The 14797-nt window shown below is 42.0% G+C and overlaps 1 protein-coding gene across 1 annotated transcript in view; it reads left to right on the forward strand.

Moving 5' to 3' along the window:
- LOC126467286 (atrial natriuretic peptide-converting enzyme) overlaps window positions 1-14797 on the forward strand; it is a 264050-nt gene that overhangs the window by 1009 nt on the left and 248244 nt on the right. The gene's annotated exons all lie outside the window — the stretch shown is intronic.

Below are 14797 nucleotides of genomic sequence, written 5' to 3' on the forward strand. Positions count from 1 at the left end.
TTAGGGTCAATATCCTGTCGCTGTAAAAAATTGAGACCCCGTGACTGACTCACGTTTTGACTCAACCCTCTAAACTGCTACCCCTTTCTCGCGATTTCTTCCCTACTCAGCGTCCTGTAAGAAGACTAAACGAAATCATCTCATCTATTTGGTTGGTCATAAGGTCGAAGCGTTTTTCCATAAGTTTAATAAAAAGAACAGGTACACGTAACAGAGACTTTAGTCGTCAATAACATATTCTCCTTCACTATTTACAACAGTCTGCCGACGCTCGGGTAGCTTTTCGATACTGCGGCTGTAGAAAGCATGTGGGTTTCAGGCGAAGAACTAGTTGAACCATGTACGGAGTGCATTTTCATCCGGAAACGGAGTTCCTTGAAGGTTGTTCGACATAGAGTGGAAATGAGGAGATTCTGAGGGCACAAGATCAGGTGAATAAGGTGGGTGCGAAATGACTCCTCATCCCCACTCCAGTATAGTGTTTTTTGTCTGCCTATCAGAATGCAGGCGGCGTTATCGTGGAGTAGCGTCACTTCACGCAGTCTTTCTGGTCGTTGTTCTTGGACTGTGTCCACAAAACGTCTCAGTTGTTGATAATAAAAGTTAGTAGTGATGGTTACACCTCGGGGAAGTGATCTGTTGTACACCACACCGTCACTGTTCCGCCTTTTCCATAACATTACCTTTTGTGGATGCGCACAACTCTTTGTACGGGGAGTTGCTGCTTTGTTTGGGCTCAACCATTCCTTTCTTTTTTTATGTCAACATAAAGACAACATTTCTCCTCACCAGTAACGATGCAGAAAAGAGTGGTGGCTATTGTTCACGAGCAAGCAGAGACCACTCGCGTTTTCTTTTTTTTGTGATTTTTGGCTTACAGCGTGAGGTACCCATACACCCGATTCATGAATCTTCCCCATTGCGAGTAAATGTCGCACGATGCTCGAATGATCACAGTTCATCATATTTGCCAGTTCTCGAGTACACTGACATGGATCACTGCGGATTAATGCGTTTAAACGATCTCCATCAAACCCCTAAGGTCTTCCTGAATGTGCAGTCACTAACGCCTAAACACCATCGTCCCATACATGTCGCAAATGTTTCTGGCTGCTGCCGCCCGTCTATTGAATTTAAACAGAAAATGCGTCGGAAATGCTGCGATTGCTCCTCTTGGCACTCCATCTTGTAGCGTCCACAGCTCCACTCATTATCTCCAGATGACAAAGTGACATTACGTAAACTCAAAGAGCAACAGTGAACCACAAATAAAAAATGGAAATCGATAAATAAACCCATAGCAACCGGAATACCAGCACGCAAAACAACAACGCTATAACTTATACACCAACCTAATACATTCTCTCTCACTTAAGGGCGGCATGAGAAGACGAAGAACTATTTTGACACAATGAAACAATTTCTGTTTAACCAGTTTTTCTCTATTTTATACCCACATTCAGTTTTTCTCAAATCTGGCCTATCTGTACGTACCTTATCGGATTTCGAGTGTCTTAGAGGAGCACACGGATTTTATAGACGACGCTAAAGAAAAAGACAGATTGTTAAGGCAGATTTGAAAGCTATTCTCTGCGGAACATGCGCTAAATTGATTATTTGTAACAACGTAAAACTTAAATTTTTGTTTGGGAATCATCCATAACTGTTCTGCAACATGTTCCTGGTAAACAAATCGGCCGCAGTTGTAAAATACTTTCGTTGACTGAAGTCTTACACGACAGAAGTCGCTATATACTACCAGGGTCTCGGAGTCTTAGCCACGTCATCAGGTGTATCTCAAATCTAGTGGTAGTAAGACGTCAGGTTCACGCCAAAGCAACCAGTAGGCAAACATTTACAGTTTGTTGACCGTCAAATAACATCCCAGAATGTGTCAAACTGAAGCCACAATTTGTGATGTTCTTTGACGGTCAACATAATATATATGTTTGCCTACTAGTGTTTCGGCGTGAACCTGATGCCCTACTGCCGCTAAGTTTCAAATACGCTTGATAATGCGGCTAAGACTCCGAGACCGTGGTAGTGTATAGCGACTTCTGTCGTGTAAGACTTCGGTCAACAAAAGCATTTTACAGATGTGGCCGATTTGGTTATCATGAACTTAAAACTGTGTCTCAGAAGGACTTCGAATCCAGACATTGTTCTTTCGCAAAAAGAGAAGAAACTTAGGGTTTGGCATCCGTTAGGTTTTAGTATCCTGTCGACGGCCATGTCATTAGAGCCGCACTGTCTTTTAAGGACAGGTTGTAGAAATAGACATCCTGGTTGACTCGCGAACTGACTCAAACCTTTAACCTTCTCCTGGCTTCACAGCATTTCTTCCACATTCTGCGTATTCTGCAACAGTACTAATCATGTCGTTTGCAATCACGAGATTATCAAATAGTCATATTTTCCTCTATACTTCTACCATCAAGTAAAATTTAAAAGGTGTACAGAGATGTCGCAGACAAGTTGTTGCTCTGAACCGGTCCTTTAGGTGCACTTACGTGGCCTAGTGAAACGACCACTTGCATCATAGGATTCGTGTCCATATTTGAGTTCTTGTCTGGCACAAATGATCAACGACCTTCTGGCTCTCTGATCAGCAAAGGATTCACACGCCCGACAAATAACACATATTTCGTTGTTAGCATAGAGCGCTATTGAATTATGATAAAGTTTATAATCTTTGATCATGTTCCAGTTAGGAGTTTATTCCTGTAGCGCGTAGATTTGGCGTACGAATGACTTTCATTGTCTATTGAACTGCAGTGAACGACTCGGAAAAAATCTAGAAAAGAAATCCGTAGGTCTTTTCACTCGGTAGCCTAGAGAGAACATCTAAGCAGAGAAAGTAAAGATACAAACTGCCGTCGAGATACGAATAAGACTTCCGTTGAGCAGCTGCTCATTGTCTTAGTGCAACGCCAATTTTCCTCTCACTGTGCTGTGCGTGACAAGTCTGATTTCAGGTCACATTAAAAGTCTTAGTCGATGCTTACAATAGTTTGTTGTACTGAAATTTTCATGACAGGCTGAACTCGGATTTCATCGCCGTTACAAGCGTCTGTTTTCGCTCCATAGTACCTACCATACGTTCACAACTACATCAAAGACGTTTTCATTCCAAGGCTTTTCCTCCACACTTCCACACACTTCCATCAAAACTTTTACTGTAGCAAGATCTGAAAATTGTGTTTTTCCGTAGATGATAGACGTACCATAAAATTAGGCACGTTGACTGAAGGGGTGGGATCATGTAATTGGGATACTCTTGAAGATCACATTAATATTTTCGTGCTAATCGGGAAGCATCTATTACCTGAAAGGTGACAACAAGACCTACCTTCCATACATTTATGAAGTGGGCGTTCGATGGATCTGATTTTGCCTGACCTTTTATGAGGTACGTCACTTGAATTTACAAAGCCACCAGCATCGCTCTTCTCTGCCACGTTGTCCAGCCGTTAGTTTCTTCTTTCTAGTTTTAACCTCGGTATTGCGATCCATTTTCATCAGTTTTCGTATGACATAATGAATCACTGACGTTACGGTTCATTCTTTTCCTCAGAGCAGTGAGCCAAGTTTGTGTCTCTTTCTGCGAGGAGTGTTGTTCAGTGTACGAGCAATGTTGCGTTTGGTGGCGACACGTAGTGTTGCCCTTCGGAATAGTATCAAAGAAACAACGGAGAATCAACGACCTAATCTGATGGACGTATAGTCACCAATATTCAAAGTGACCCTTCTCCGTGAGATACTGCAGAGACGTTTGAAAATGAATACAGGGCATAGACTTCACCTCTTCTGTTCGTGGACAACGTCTGCTAATGCAAAGTCATTTCACTGGCACTAGATACCTCCAGGTCGACAGCGCGTTAGCGACATTGGATAACACATTGGTAGCCGAAAGATCATTGAGAAGAGATTGCGTATTTGTTATACCTCATTGTCAGATAAGACAATATACTTTTCTATGGCGTGAATGATCCTTATGTACTCTTAAACAGTTTTCCGGGTATATGACCGCGTCGTCATATTGTTGTATTGACTATCGATCCGGCACTGGTGGCAAAGGGCTTTCATCAGGGAGCAGTAACTACTCCACTCATGGTGGTTAACTTTAACCAAGGCCGAAACGTTGACTGATATAAGAAAAATGCGATGAGATCACACAATCGGAGGAAGTTGTACTGAAGACGGCAGCAGCCACGTAGGCCGATCCTCGTATGGATCCAAATCTTATGATATATTCGGGAATTGATTAATATATCTGCATCTACACCTACATCTGTACTCCGTAAGCCACATTGCGATGTGTGGCGGAGGGTACTTCGTGTTCCACTATCACTTGCTCACTTTTCCTATTCCAATAGCGAATGGTTTGCAACAAGAGAGATCGCTGATAAGCCTCCACGTGAGCACGAAGCTCTCTAATTTTACCTTCCTGGTCTTTTCTCGAGACATGCGTAGATGGGAGTGATATATCGGTTGACCCTTCTAGGAACGTATGGTCTGGGAACTGTAACAGTAAACCATACCGCGAGGCATGACACCTCTCCTTCTGTGTGTGCCACTGTGGTTGGTTGAGGGTGCCCGTGACGCTTTCGCGTTTATTAAATGAACTTCTAACGAAACACGCTGCTCTTCTCTGATTCTCCTCTGTTCCCTGTATCAGTCTTACCAGCTGTGGGTCACAGACCGACGAGCAACGTTCAATGATTGGTCGAACGAGGGTTTTGTGGGCTATGTCCTTTGTGGATGAAATACACTTCCTAAGGCTTCATCCAATGAACCTCTGTCTGGCGACTGGCTTATCAACGCTTTGTTTTATGTGGTCGTTCCATTGTAAATCGCTCAGTATGCGTACTCTTTGATACTGCAGATGGATCTGAGGTAGCCTCTCTTAAGCCGTTGCTGTTACACATATACCGCAATTTTTAAGTATAATACAACGAGGATCAAATTTGAGGAACTGTTTAAAATTCATCTACAAAGTGGAAACAAACGATCTGCAAATAGTACGTAGTCTGGCCGCTACCATGTGGGTAACATCTGGTTCATTGATTTTAATGAAACCACGTGTTTCTTCCCTATTTAAAGGAACAGTTGAAACAACTAATGCAATAGTATAACCCTTCTGGTCAGTTTATGTAAAGATTGAATGAGAATCTAAAATTAATGTCCTCTCTAAACTCTGTAGTTATTATACATAGCCGGCCGTGGTGGCCGAGCGGTTCTAGGCGCTTCAGTCTGGAACCGCGAGACCGCTACGGTCACAGGTTCGAATCCTGCCTCAGGCATGGATGTGTGTGATGTCCTTAGGTTAGTTAGGTTTAATTAGTTCTAAGTTCTAGGGGACTGATGACCTCAAATGTTAAGTCCCATAGTGCTCAGAGCCATTTGAATTAAACATAAATAATGAGTTCTTCAAACAATGAACCTAAGCCGACGGAAGTCATAACTGTTACAAACCTTTAGATACACTGCTGATGTGATCCTCAATAGCAGATATGCCACAGTTAGTGCGCTTGATCTTTTCTTGTTGTTGTTGTTGTTGTTGTCTTCAGTCCTGAGACTGGTTTGATGCAGCTCTCCATGCTACTCTATCCTGTGCAAGCTTTTTCATCTCCCAGTACCTACTGCAACCTACATCCTTATGAATCTGCTTAGTGTATTCATCTCTTGGTCTCCCTCTACGATTTTTACCCTCCACGCTGCCCTCCAATACTAAATTGGTGATCCCTTGATGCCTCAGAACATGTCCTACCAACCGATCCCTTCTTCTGGTCAAGTTGTGCCACAAACTTCTCTCCTCCCCAATCCTATTCAATACCTCCTCATTAGTTATGTGATCTACCCATCTAATCTTCAGCATTCTTCTGTAGCACCACATTTCGAAAGCTTCTATTCTCTTCTTGTCCAAACTATTTATCGTCCATGTTTCACTTCCATACATGGCTACACTCCATACGAATACTTTCAGAAATGACTTCCTGACACTTAAATCAATACTGGATGTTAACAAATTTCTCTTCTTCAGAAACGCTTTCCTTGCCATTGCCAGCCTACATTTTATATCCTCTCTACTTCGACCATCATCAGTTATTTTGCTCCCCAAATAGCAAAACTCCTTTACTACTTTAAGTGCCTCATTTCCTAATCTAATTCCCTCAGCATCACCCGACTTAATTCGACTACATTCCATTATCCTTGTTTTGCTTTTGTTGATGTTCATCTTATATCCTCCTTTCAAGACACTGTCCATTCCATTCAACTGCTCTTCCAAGTCCTTTGCTGTCTCTGACAGAATTACAATGTCAGTTTTTATTTCTTCTCCATGAATTTTAATACCTACCCCGAATTTTTCTTTTGTTTCCTTTACTGCTTGCTCAATATACAGATTAAACAACAACGGGGAGAGGCTACAACCCTGTCTTACTCCCTTCCCAACCACTGCTTCCCTTTCATGTCCCTCGACTCTTATAACTGCCATCTGGTTTCTGTACAAATTGTAAATAGCCTTTCGCTCCCTGTATTTGACCCCTGCCACCTTTAGAATTTGAAAGAGAGTATTCCAGTCAACATTGTCAAAAGCTTTCTCTAAGTCTACAAATGCTAGAAACGTAGGATTGATTTTCCTTAATCTTTCTTCTAAGATAAGTCGTAAGGTCAGTATTGCCTCACGTGTTCCAGTGTTTCTACGGAATCCAAACTGATCTTCCCCGAGGTTGGCTTCTACTAGTTTTTCCATTCGTCTGTAAAGAATTCGTGTTAGTATTTTGCAGCTGTGACTTATTAAGCTGATAGTTCGGTAATTTTCACATCTGTCAACACCTGCTTTCTTTGGGATTGGAATTATTATATTCTTCTTGAAGTCTGAGGGTATTTCGCCTGTTTCATACATCTTGCTCACCAGATGGTAGAGTTTTGTCAGGACTGGCTCTCCCACGGCCGCCAGTAGTTCCAATGGAATATTGTCTACTCCGGGGGCCTTGTTTCGACTCAGGTCTTTCAGTGCTCTGTCAAACTCTTCACGCAGTATCGTATCTCCCATTTCATCTTCATCTACATCCTCTTCCATTTGCATAATATTGTCCTCAAGTACATCGCCCTTGTATAGACCCTCTATATACTCCTTCCACCTTTCTGCTTTCCCTTCTTTGCTTAGAACTGGGTTTCCATCTGAGCTCTTGATATTCATACAAGTCGTTCTCTTATCTCCAAAGGTCTCTTTAATTTTCCTGTAGGCGGTATCTATCTTACCCCTAGTGAGATAGGCCTCTACATCCTTACATTTGTCCTCTAGCCATCCCTGCTTAGCCATTTTGCACTTCCTGTCGATCTCATTTTTGAGACGTTTGTATTCCTTTTTGCCTGTTTCACTTACTGCATTTTTATATTTTCTCCTTTCATCAATTAAATTCAATATTTCTTCTGTTACCCAAGGATTTCTACTAGCCCTCGTCTTTTTACCTACTTGATCCTCTGCTGCCTTCACTACTTCATCCCTCAAAGCTACCCATTCTTCTTCTACTGTATTTATTTCCCCCATTCCTGTCAATTGCTCCCTGAATCTCTATACAACCTCTGGTTCTTTTAGTTTATCCAGGTCCCATCTCCTTAAATTCCCACCTTTTTGCAGTTTCTTCAGTTTTAATCTACAGGTCATAACCAATAGATTGTGGTCAGAGTCCACATCTGCCCCTGGAAATGTCTTACAATTTAAAACCTGGTTCCTAAATCTCTGTCTTACCATTATATAATCTATCTGATACCTTTTAGTATCTCCAGGGTTCTTCCATGTATACAACGATCTTTTCTTATAAGGCGTGAAAGCAACAACAGCTTAGGAATCTCTTACCACTTTTCCTTATATAACCCAGGAATTGCGTCTGATCACGTGTTTATTGACGAAAGTCATTTTTCAATCAGGATGTATTTTAAAAATGTACTTCAGGCTCTACTAGGTTGACGCATGGTCCATTTTCAAGTGCGTCCATTGCAGATATGAATGCGTCCTTTCGTTTCGAGGTGTTTTTTGTGGCTATATACCATGAGATCATGCACTTTCACGACCATGCTATTCACAGTTACGCATAGCACACGTATTTTCTATGACGAGACAAGAATGTATCCACATGTGTTATATGATTGCATACTTGTAAATAGGCCATACCTGAAATTAGTAGTGCTGAATAAAGTACAATTTTAAAACATGGCCCGGTGGCATGAAGTCATTCTTCAAGTTTATCGAGGCTGTGGCGCCCACCCAGAAGAAAATGAGTTTATTGATGAAAAGAAAGGTAACTTAGAAAGCACTGGGCAGGTGGGACACACCGAGTCCAGTAGCTAATCAAAACGTTTCTCGTGCCTAAACTGTTTCGACAAGGGAAAGGAGGCGCAACATAAATAAGGCGTCACAGTACACAAATTTGACCGTAAAGGAAACGGACGCGGTTTTCGTGGCTGGGCGCGCCTTAAAAGCAAACAGGGCCGGCAGCGGAGGCGGTGTTGACCATTCCCTGACCCAGATACGGCTGACTCACCGGCTGTCTACAGGTGGCGGAAACTGCATCCGCTCCTATCGGAAGGCCTGCGTTGGATTTCTTTGTTAATACTGATAAACTCTTTATTGGTATGTAGGACATTCGAAACTGAGAGGCATGGTTAATTAATGTAAAGAGATCCGCTTCAGTTATACTAATTATTTATTAATTCCAAAAACGACCGGTTTCGGGATGTTAAAATCCCATCTTCAGGTGTATAAATTTATTATATTAGGTAACGCATGCGGTGGGGCCAGTCAGTGCAAATGCTCCAAATCAACGCATCTTGGTGGAAATTGTCCGCCGCCGGGTAACCTCGCGTCATGCGCTACCAAATACAATAATTTTATACAAGTGAAGGTGGAATTTTAACATCTCGAAACCGATCATGGTTCGAATAAATAAAGCGGATCTGTTTAAATTAATTAACACATACTCCATGAACTGATGATTTCTGTTCCGATTAAGCAAAAGATATGCGCGCAGATTTACAGGAAACAAAGGCAACGATGTAGTGTCACTGGAAATAACTCTTTTCCTAGACCTCTACTCCGTTGCTAATACATTATCAGTCTCATGAAGCAAATATAATTTGATCGGAATTAATTAACATATAAGAGGAAGGTGGCTCTGAGCATTATGGGACTTAACTTCTGAGGTCATCAGTCCCCTAGAGCTTAGAACTACTTAAACCTAACTAACCTAAGGACATCACACACATCCATACCCCCGGCAGAATTCGAACCTGCGACCGTAGCGGTCGCGCGGTTCCAGACTGTAGCGCCTAGAACCGCCCGGCCACCCCGGCCGGCTGTAGGTAAGACAGTAATAACTTGATAATTAACTTCCCTTAATCATCTGGTTTGAAAACTCTACATTTGGTCTTGTTGCCGAGCCAGTAACCAATACCTTCATATTATTTATTAAATCATTACCGTACTGTTACCCAGGATGTGAGGTGTGGAAGCTCAAGCAAAATGTCCCTTTTCTTTTAATTTAGATTTGAATGCCTAAGTTATCAAGAGCAGAGTCGTAATGTAGTCATCTTTGAGTAAACTCATCGCATACATTAGTTCCTTGGTTTTCAAAAAAATGGTTCAAATGGCTCTGAGCACTATGGGACTTAACATCTGTGGTCATCAGTCCCCTAGAACTTAGAACTACTTAAACCTAACTAACCTAAGGACATCACACACATCCATGCCCGAGGCAGGATTCGAACCTGCGACCGTAGCAGTCGCGCGGTTCCGGTCTGCGCGCCCAGAACCGCTAGACCACCGCGGCCGGCCCTTGGTTTTCATTTTATACTCTGTATCTGTGGTGAACTCAGAGTGACGAGAGGTTTAAAACGCACACCAATGCACAAGTTGGGACTCGAATGTGCTACTTGGAATATCGCACCTCTCCAGGTTGCTTATGACACTATCTGTTTAAATGATGACTAACTGAAACCCTCAGCTGCCGACAGGTATTGTTGATATACCTCGATGTGGACAGTTGAAAATGTGTGCCCTGACCGCGACTCGAACCCGGGATCTCCTGCTTACATGGCAGACGCTCTGTCCAACTGAGCCACCGAGGACACAGATGAACAGCGCGACTGCAGGGACTTGCACGCTTCCCGTGAGACTCACATTCCCAACTGTCCACAGTTCTACATATGTAAAGTACCTTAAAGACATCATCATTTATTCCAGGGAAAAGCTGCACGGTCATCAACAGTATCTGTTCTTTGAAGAACAGTTATTGTCTTCATATATATATAACTATCTGTTTAGTTTCGTGCTTTCAGTGTAGCGTTACTCTCTTTTTCCTCTCTTTTTGCTGGCGGTTAGGAAGAAATGTCTGAGAATATACGTATGGAGCACAGTGGTAGTGAAACATGAACTGTGGGAAGCCCGGAAGAGAGGAGAATCGAAGCATTTGAGATATGGTGCTATAGAAAGACGTTGAAGATTAGATGGACTGATAAGAAATGAGGAGGTTCTCCGCAGAATCGGAGAGAAGAGGAACATATGTAAAACACTGACATGAAGAAGGAATAGGGCGATAGGGCATATGTTAAGATATCAAGGAACAACATCCACGGCACTAGAGGGAGCTCTAGAGGGTAAAAAGTATAAGGGAAGACAAAGATTGGAGCACATTGAACAGATAATTGAGGGCTTTGGGTGTAAGTGCTACTCCCTAGACTAGTGAGAAGACTGAAAATTAAACATTTTAAAAGGTAATAAATAAAAAATAGGCGTTCAATTCAGCATAATAGTTTTCTGTTGACGAATCATTTTCAGTGGTCATAAACGAAAAAATATCTGGTAACCGTCGTATCGAGCAGAAGCAAACTGAGAAGCGTGCTCGAATTTTTAACAGTATGCATTGCCTGCATTATTCCTACAACACTCATCAGATGGTATTATTTTTTCAAGAATTTCAGCAATAGTCAACCACCCTGCCTATAAAGTATGAAAGAGTACGAATGCAGATATTTTAAATTGCATGCTTCTGATTTACAACCATGTACGCTGTCCAAAGACCAACCTTACATTTTCATATTTACCCTGTCACCCACTCGTTCATTTAGAAAACGTTCGCAGTTGAAACTGCAAAGTCTACAGACTGTGAAGTTTGCAAACGTATCTGTACGTTTGAGACCTTGTGTTGGAAACAGCTTGAAAACCGAGAAAACGTTATATAAAATTTAGCTTTGTCGTTCACGCAGTTCAGCGCAGAATTATCTTTGCTAACCTAGAAGTACAGTACTCTGCTCCTACAGTGGCCATGGTTTGAGACCTATGAACCTGTGAGAGACGTGCGTTGTCAGCTTGAAAAAAAAAAGGATTACTTTGAAAATAATAGAAGCTGATGAAATGAATTAAAATTTGTGCCGGTACTTGAACTAGGGTCCTCTGCAATTCTATCAGATTAAAAGAGTTACTGTTCCTACCATACATTTAAGTCTCCAGTGGTTGACAAACTAATAAATCATTAGAACTGCATTCTCCGAAAACACCTTGGAAACAGTCTTATAAACGGAAACAGAGAGGAAGAATGAGGAAACATGAAACAATCAGGGGTGCCTAATTAACATATTCATTTCACACGAACGTCTGCTTGAATGAACTGAAAATTGAATATAGGAGACAGATTTTATCGTTTAATCGTTTATCGAACAACAATCGCGTAAGTAATAACGACTTAAACACAAGAGGATATAAAAATTAAAACGGCTTCTGCCCTGCTGATTTCGTACTAGTTGCGTCGTTTTATTTCCTCAAACTTACGAAAAGTTATCACAGCTAATGGAAGATTTTTCGTTTCTTTCTAGGTTAGTGTACAACTCATACTTTAAGAAGCCTGCTTTTCAATATTTTACTGCCTTATTACAGCGAGAAACAATTAATTTTTTCTTATGTTTTATGCTTGTTTCAATAGTTAATCAATTAATTTTTTGTTTATGTACTGATGTTAAAAAGTCCTTTGTCAGTAGCTGACATTTGCTCTGATATTATCTGCCGCCCGCACCGCTGTACGAACTGTGCCGATATGAAATGTCAACCTGTGGTTTCCCGCACAATGCCGCATAGGTCAGTAACGGTATCAACTGAAGCACAGTAAAAACGAATGTGTCTACCTTGCAGGAACTTCAGCTATGGAATTGGCCAGTGTGTTTCTGTAGATTTACTGTATTTACTTAATCGTTGAAGGAGCATTGTCGTAGCCACATCGGGTAATGAACCACATCTTCACTAAGCGTAATCAGTAAATGCTACAGTTTTAGGTATGAACATTATTCTACTAGTGTCAAAAGACAATAAATAAACAAAAAAAGTCGAAACTCTAAAAAAACCGTATGCTTAGATAATGGCTATGACCATCGGCGAATTAACAGTTATCTTGCTCTGCTGAAGATGCAAGAAACTATCTGTCTTCCGACAGAACGAACAACAAACGAAATTTTCAGTACATTGTGTATCGATTGGTTTTCTGTAAATTTAGCAAAAATCAGTATAGTCGTCATAAGTACAACAAAAGAAAGCATAGCAGAAGAAAGGCATAGGTAAAATAAAATGTTCCAAGTTATTATGAAAATCGTCAGGATTCATTCCCTGTACTGTATTTATAAACCAATTGCACGTTTCAGATCATAGCGAGATATTATGTACACGATGTATAGATCGTGAAAATCACTAAATAATCGATTGAATAACAACTACGACTCACGAAACCTCACCGGGAGAATTGTATTTAAGACAAAAGTCCAAGCCGGGATCCTTCTTCCAGTCTTCGTTCAGTACAGGAAACTTTGTGCCATTCATTTGAGTTGCTGAACTTTAATTTCTGACAAAAAGATGCACCTAGTAGTACTGGTCCTCTCCGAGTTCAAACAAAGGGCCGTTGCATATACGAGTAGATCAGTAACTTACATTATAAGTGCCGCATTTACACAGGTTTCTGAGTTCGTCTAAGGAATCATAAGCTGACTGTCTCTTTTCGAAATGACGACGCTGTCCGCCACTGGCGAGACTAAACTACGGGTGTACGAGCTAGGATAAAAGACAGGCGTAATTGTTAGACGTGATCAGATTGACAGTCTCCTTCATCCCTTCCGACGGTCGAACAAAAATGAGTTCCGAGGAGAAGCGCTTGTGTCAGTGAATCTGTCGCTCCGTGGAGAAGCGTCAGACGCCGCTGGCGTCGTGTTTCCCCAGAGGCGCGGCGTTGCATACAGAGCGGTGTCCGGTTTCGGGATGCGGTTTCCGTTTACGAGCTCGCTCTGGCCGCCCACCTGTGGTAAACACGGCACAAGCCAAAGCCACGAACTGTATAACGGTAAGGACATACCGGCAACACTCGGCTAGAGACTTGTCCCCCCCTTCTAGTGGCAACAGTCTACCATGCAATTTAAAAATGTCGGACCTCCTATCCAAAAAGTTGGAGAAAGGATATTAATGAGCTCTGAGCAAATGGAACGGCTCCAGTTTTGTATTAAGTGGTCAGTCAATCTTTAAAAGAGCCTGAGAAAATTACGTGCACAATTTTTTGGACTTATTAGAGGAGAATAAAAATAAGCTCTTCAGCTATGTGACACAAATGTCACAGTTGCACCATTTCCTCGCTAGGGATTTGACGCTGCACTTTCCTTACAGGCTCAGAACACCCAGCTGTTACACGAATAATGGATGCTCTTCTGCAGAGTATATCGGTATCTCGTGCACCAAACGCTTCATCACCACCTACGTAGGATTGAGGTCAGATCAAGCCAGAAATTGGGGAAAACAGTGTTCTGACATCAAACCGCAAAATGTCGTAGTGCCCGTCGTACTGAAACCATAATCGTTGACTTAACTACATGCAGGATATTGTCCTACATTTCTGGCAGTATTTCACGGAGAAAGAGACGCTAATTTCCTCCACCAAGCCGAAAACGTGGTCCAATCAGACGGTCGTGAACCATACCAGCCCAGACGTTTGGAGTAAGTCCGTTATGGTGGAACACACCAAGTTACTTTCGAATATTCCGACTCCCAGACGGGGCTATTGTGGTTGTTGAAAGCACGCAGCTGTCAGTTGTGTATGAATGTAAACAGATGTCGTTTTCAGCAGTACCCTAAAAAAAATATTCATCATACGGTAGTTTGAACACCGTCGCAGAACACACCCATTGTCTAAACCTTCATGGATCTTTAGCGGCGGAATGGTGTACCTGTGAGCCGGACGGTGTGGCCGAGCGGTTCTAGGCGCTTCAGTCTGGAACCGTGCGACCGCCACGGTCGCAGGTTCGAACCCTGCCTCGGGCATGGATGCGTGTGATGTCCTTAGGTTAGTTAGGTTTAAGTAGTTCTGAGTTCTAGGGGACTGATGACCTCAGATGTTAAGTCCCATAGTGCTCAGAGCCATTTGAACCATTTTTGGTGTACCTGTGACATTTTTGTCACATAAAAAAGTGATTCTTTTTGTCTCCTCTAAACACTTAAATTTTGTGTGCGTAGTTTTTTAAAAGCCTATATAACAAATATTAAGGACATTTTTCCAAGAGACTGACGCATTTTTATACACTCCTGGAAATTGAAATAAGAACACCGTGAATTCATTGTCCCAGGAAGGGGAAACTTTATTGACACATTCCTGGAGTCAGATACATCACATGATCACACTGACAGAACCACAGGCACACAGACACAGGCAACAGAGCATGCACAATGTCGGCACTAGTACAGTGTATATCCACCTTTCGCAGCAATGCAGGC

Source organism: Schistocerca serialis, chromosome 1, assembly GCF_023864345.2.
Source record: "Schistocerca serialis cubense isolate TAMUIC-IGC-003099 chromosome 1, iqSchSeri2.2, whole genome shotgun sequence".
Lineage (NCBI taxonomy): Eukaryota > Metazoa > Arthropoda > Insecta > Orthoptera > Acrididae > Schistocerca > Schistocerca serialis.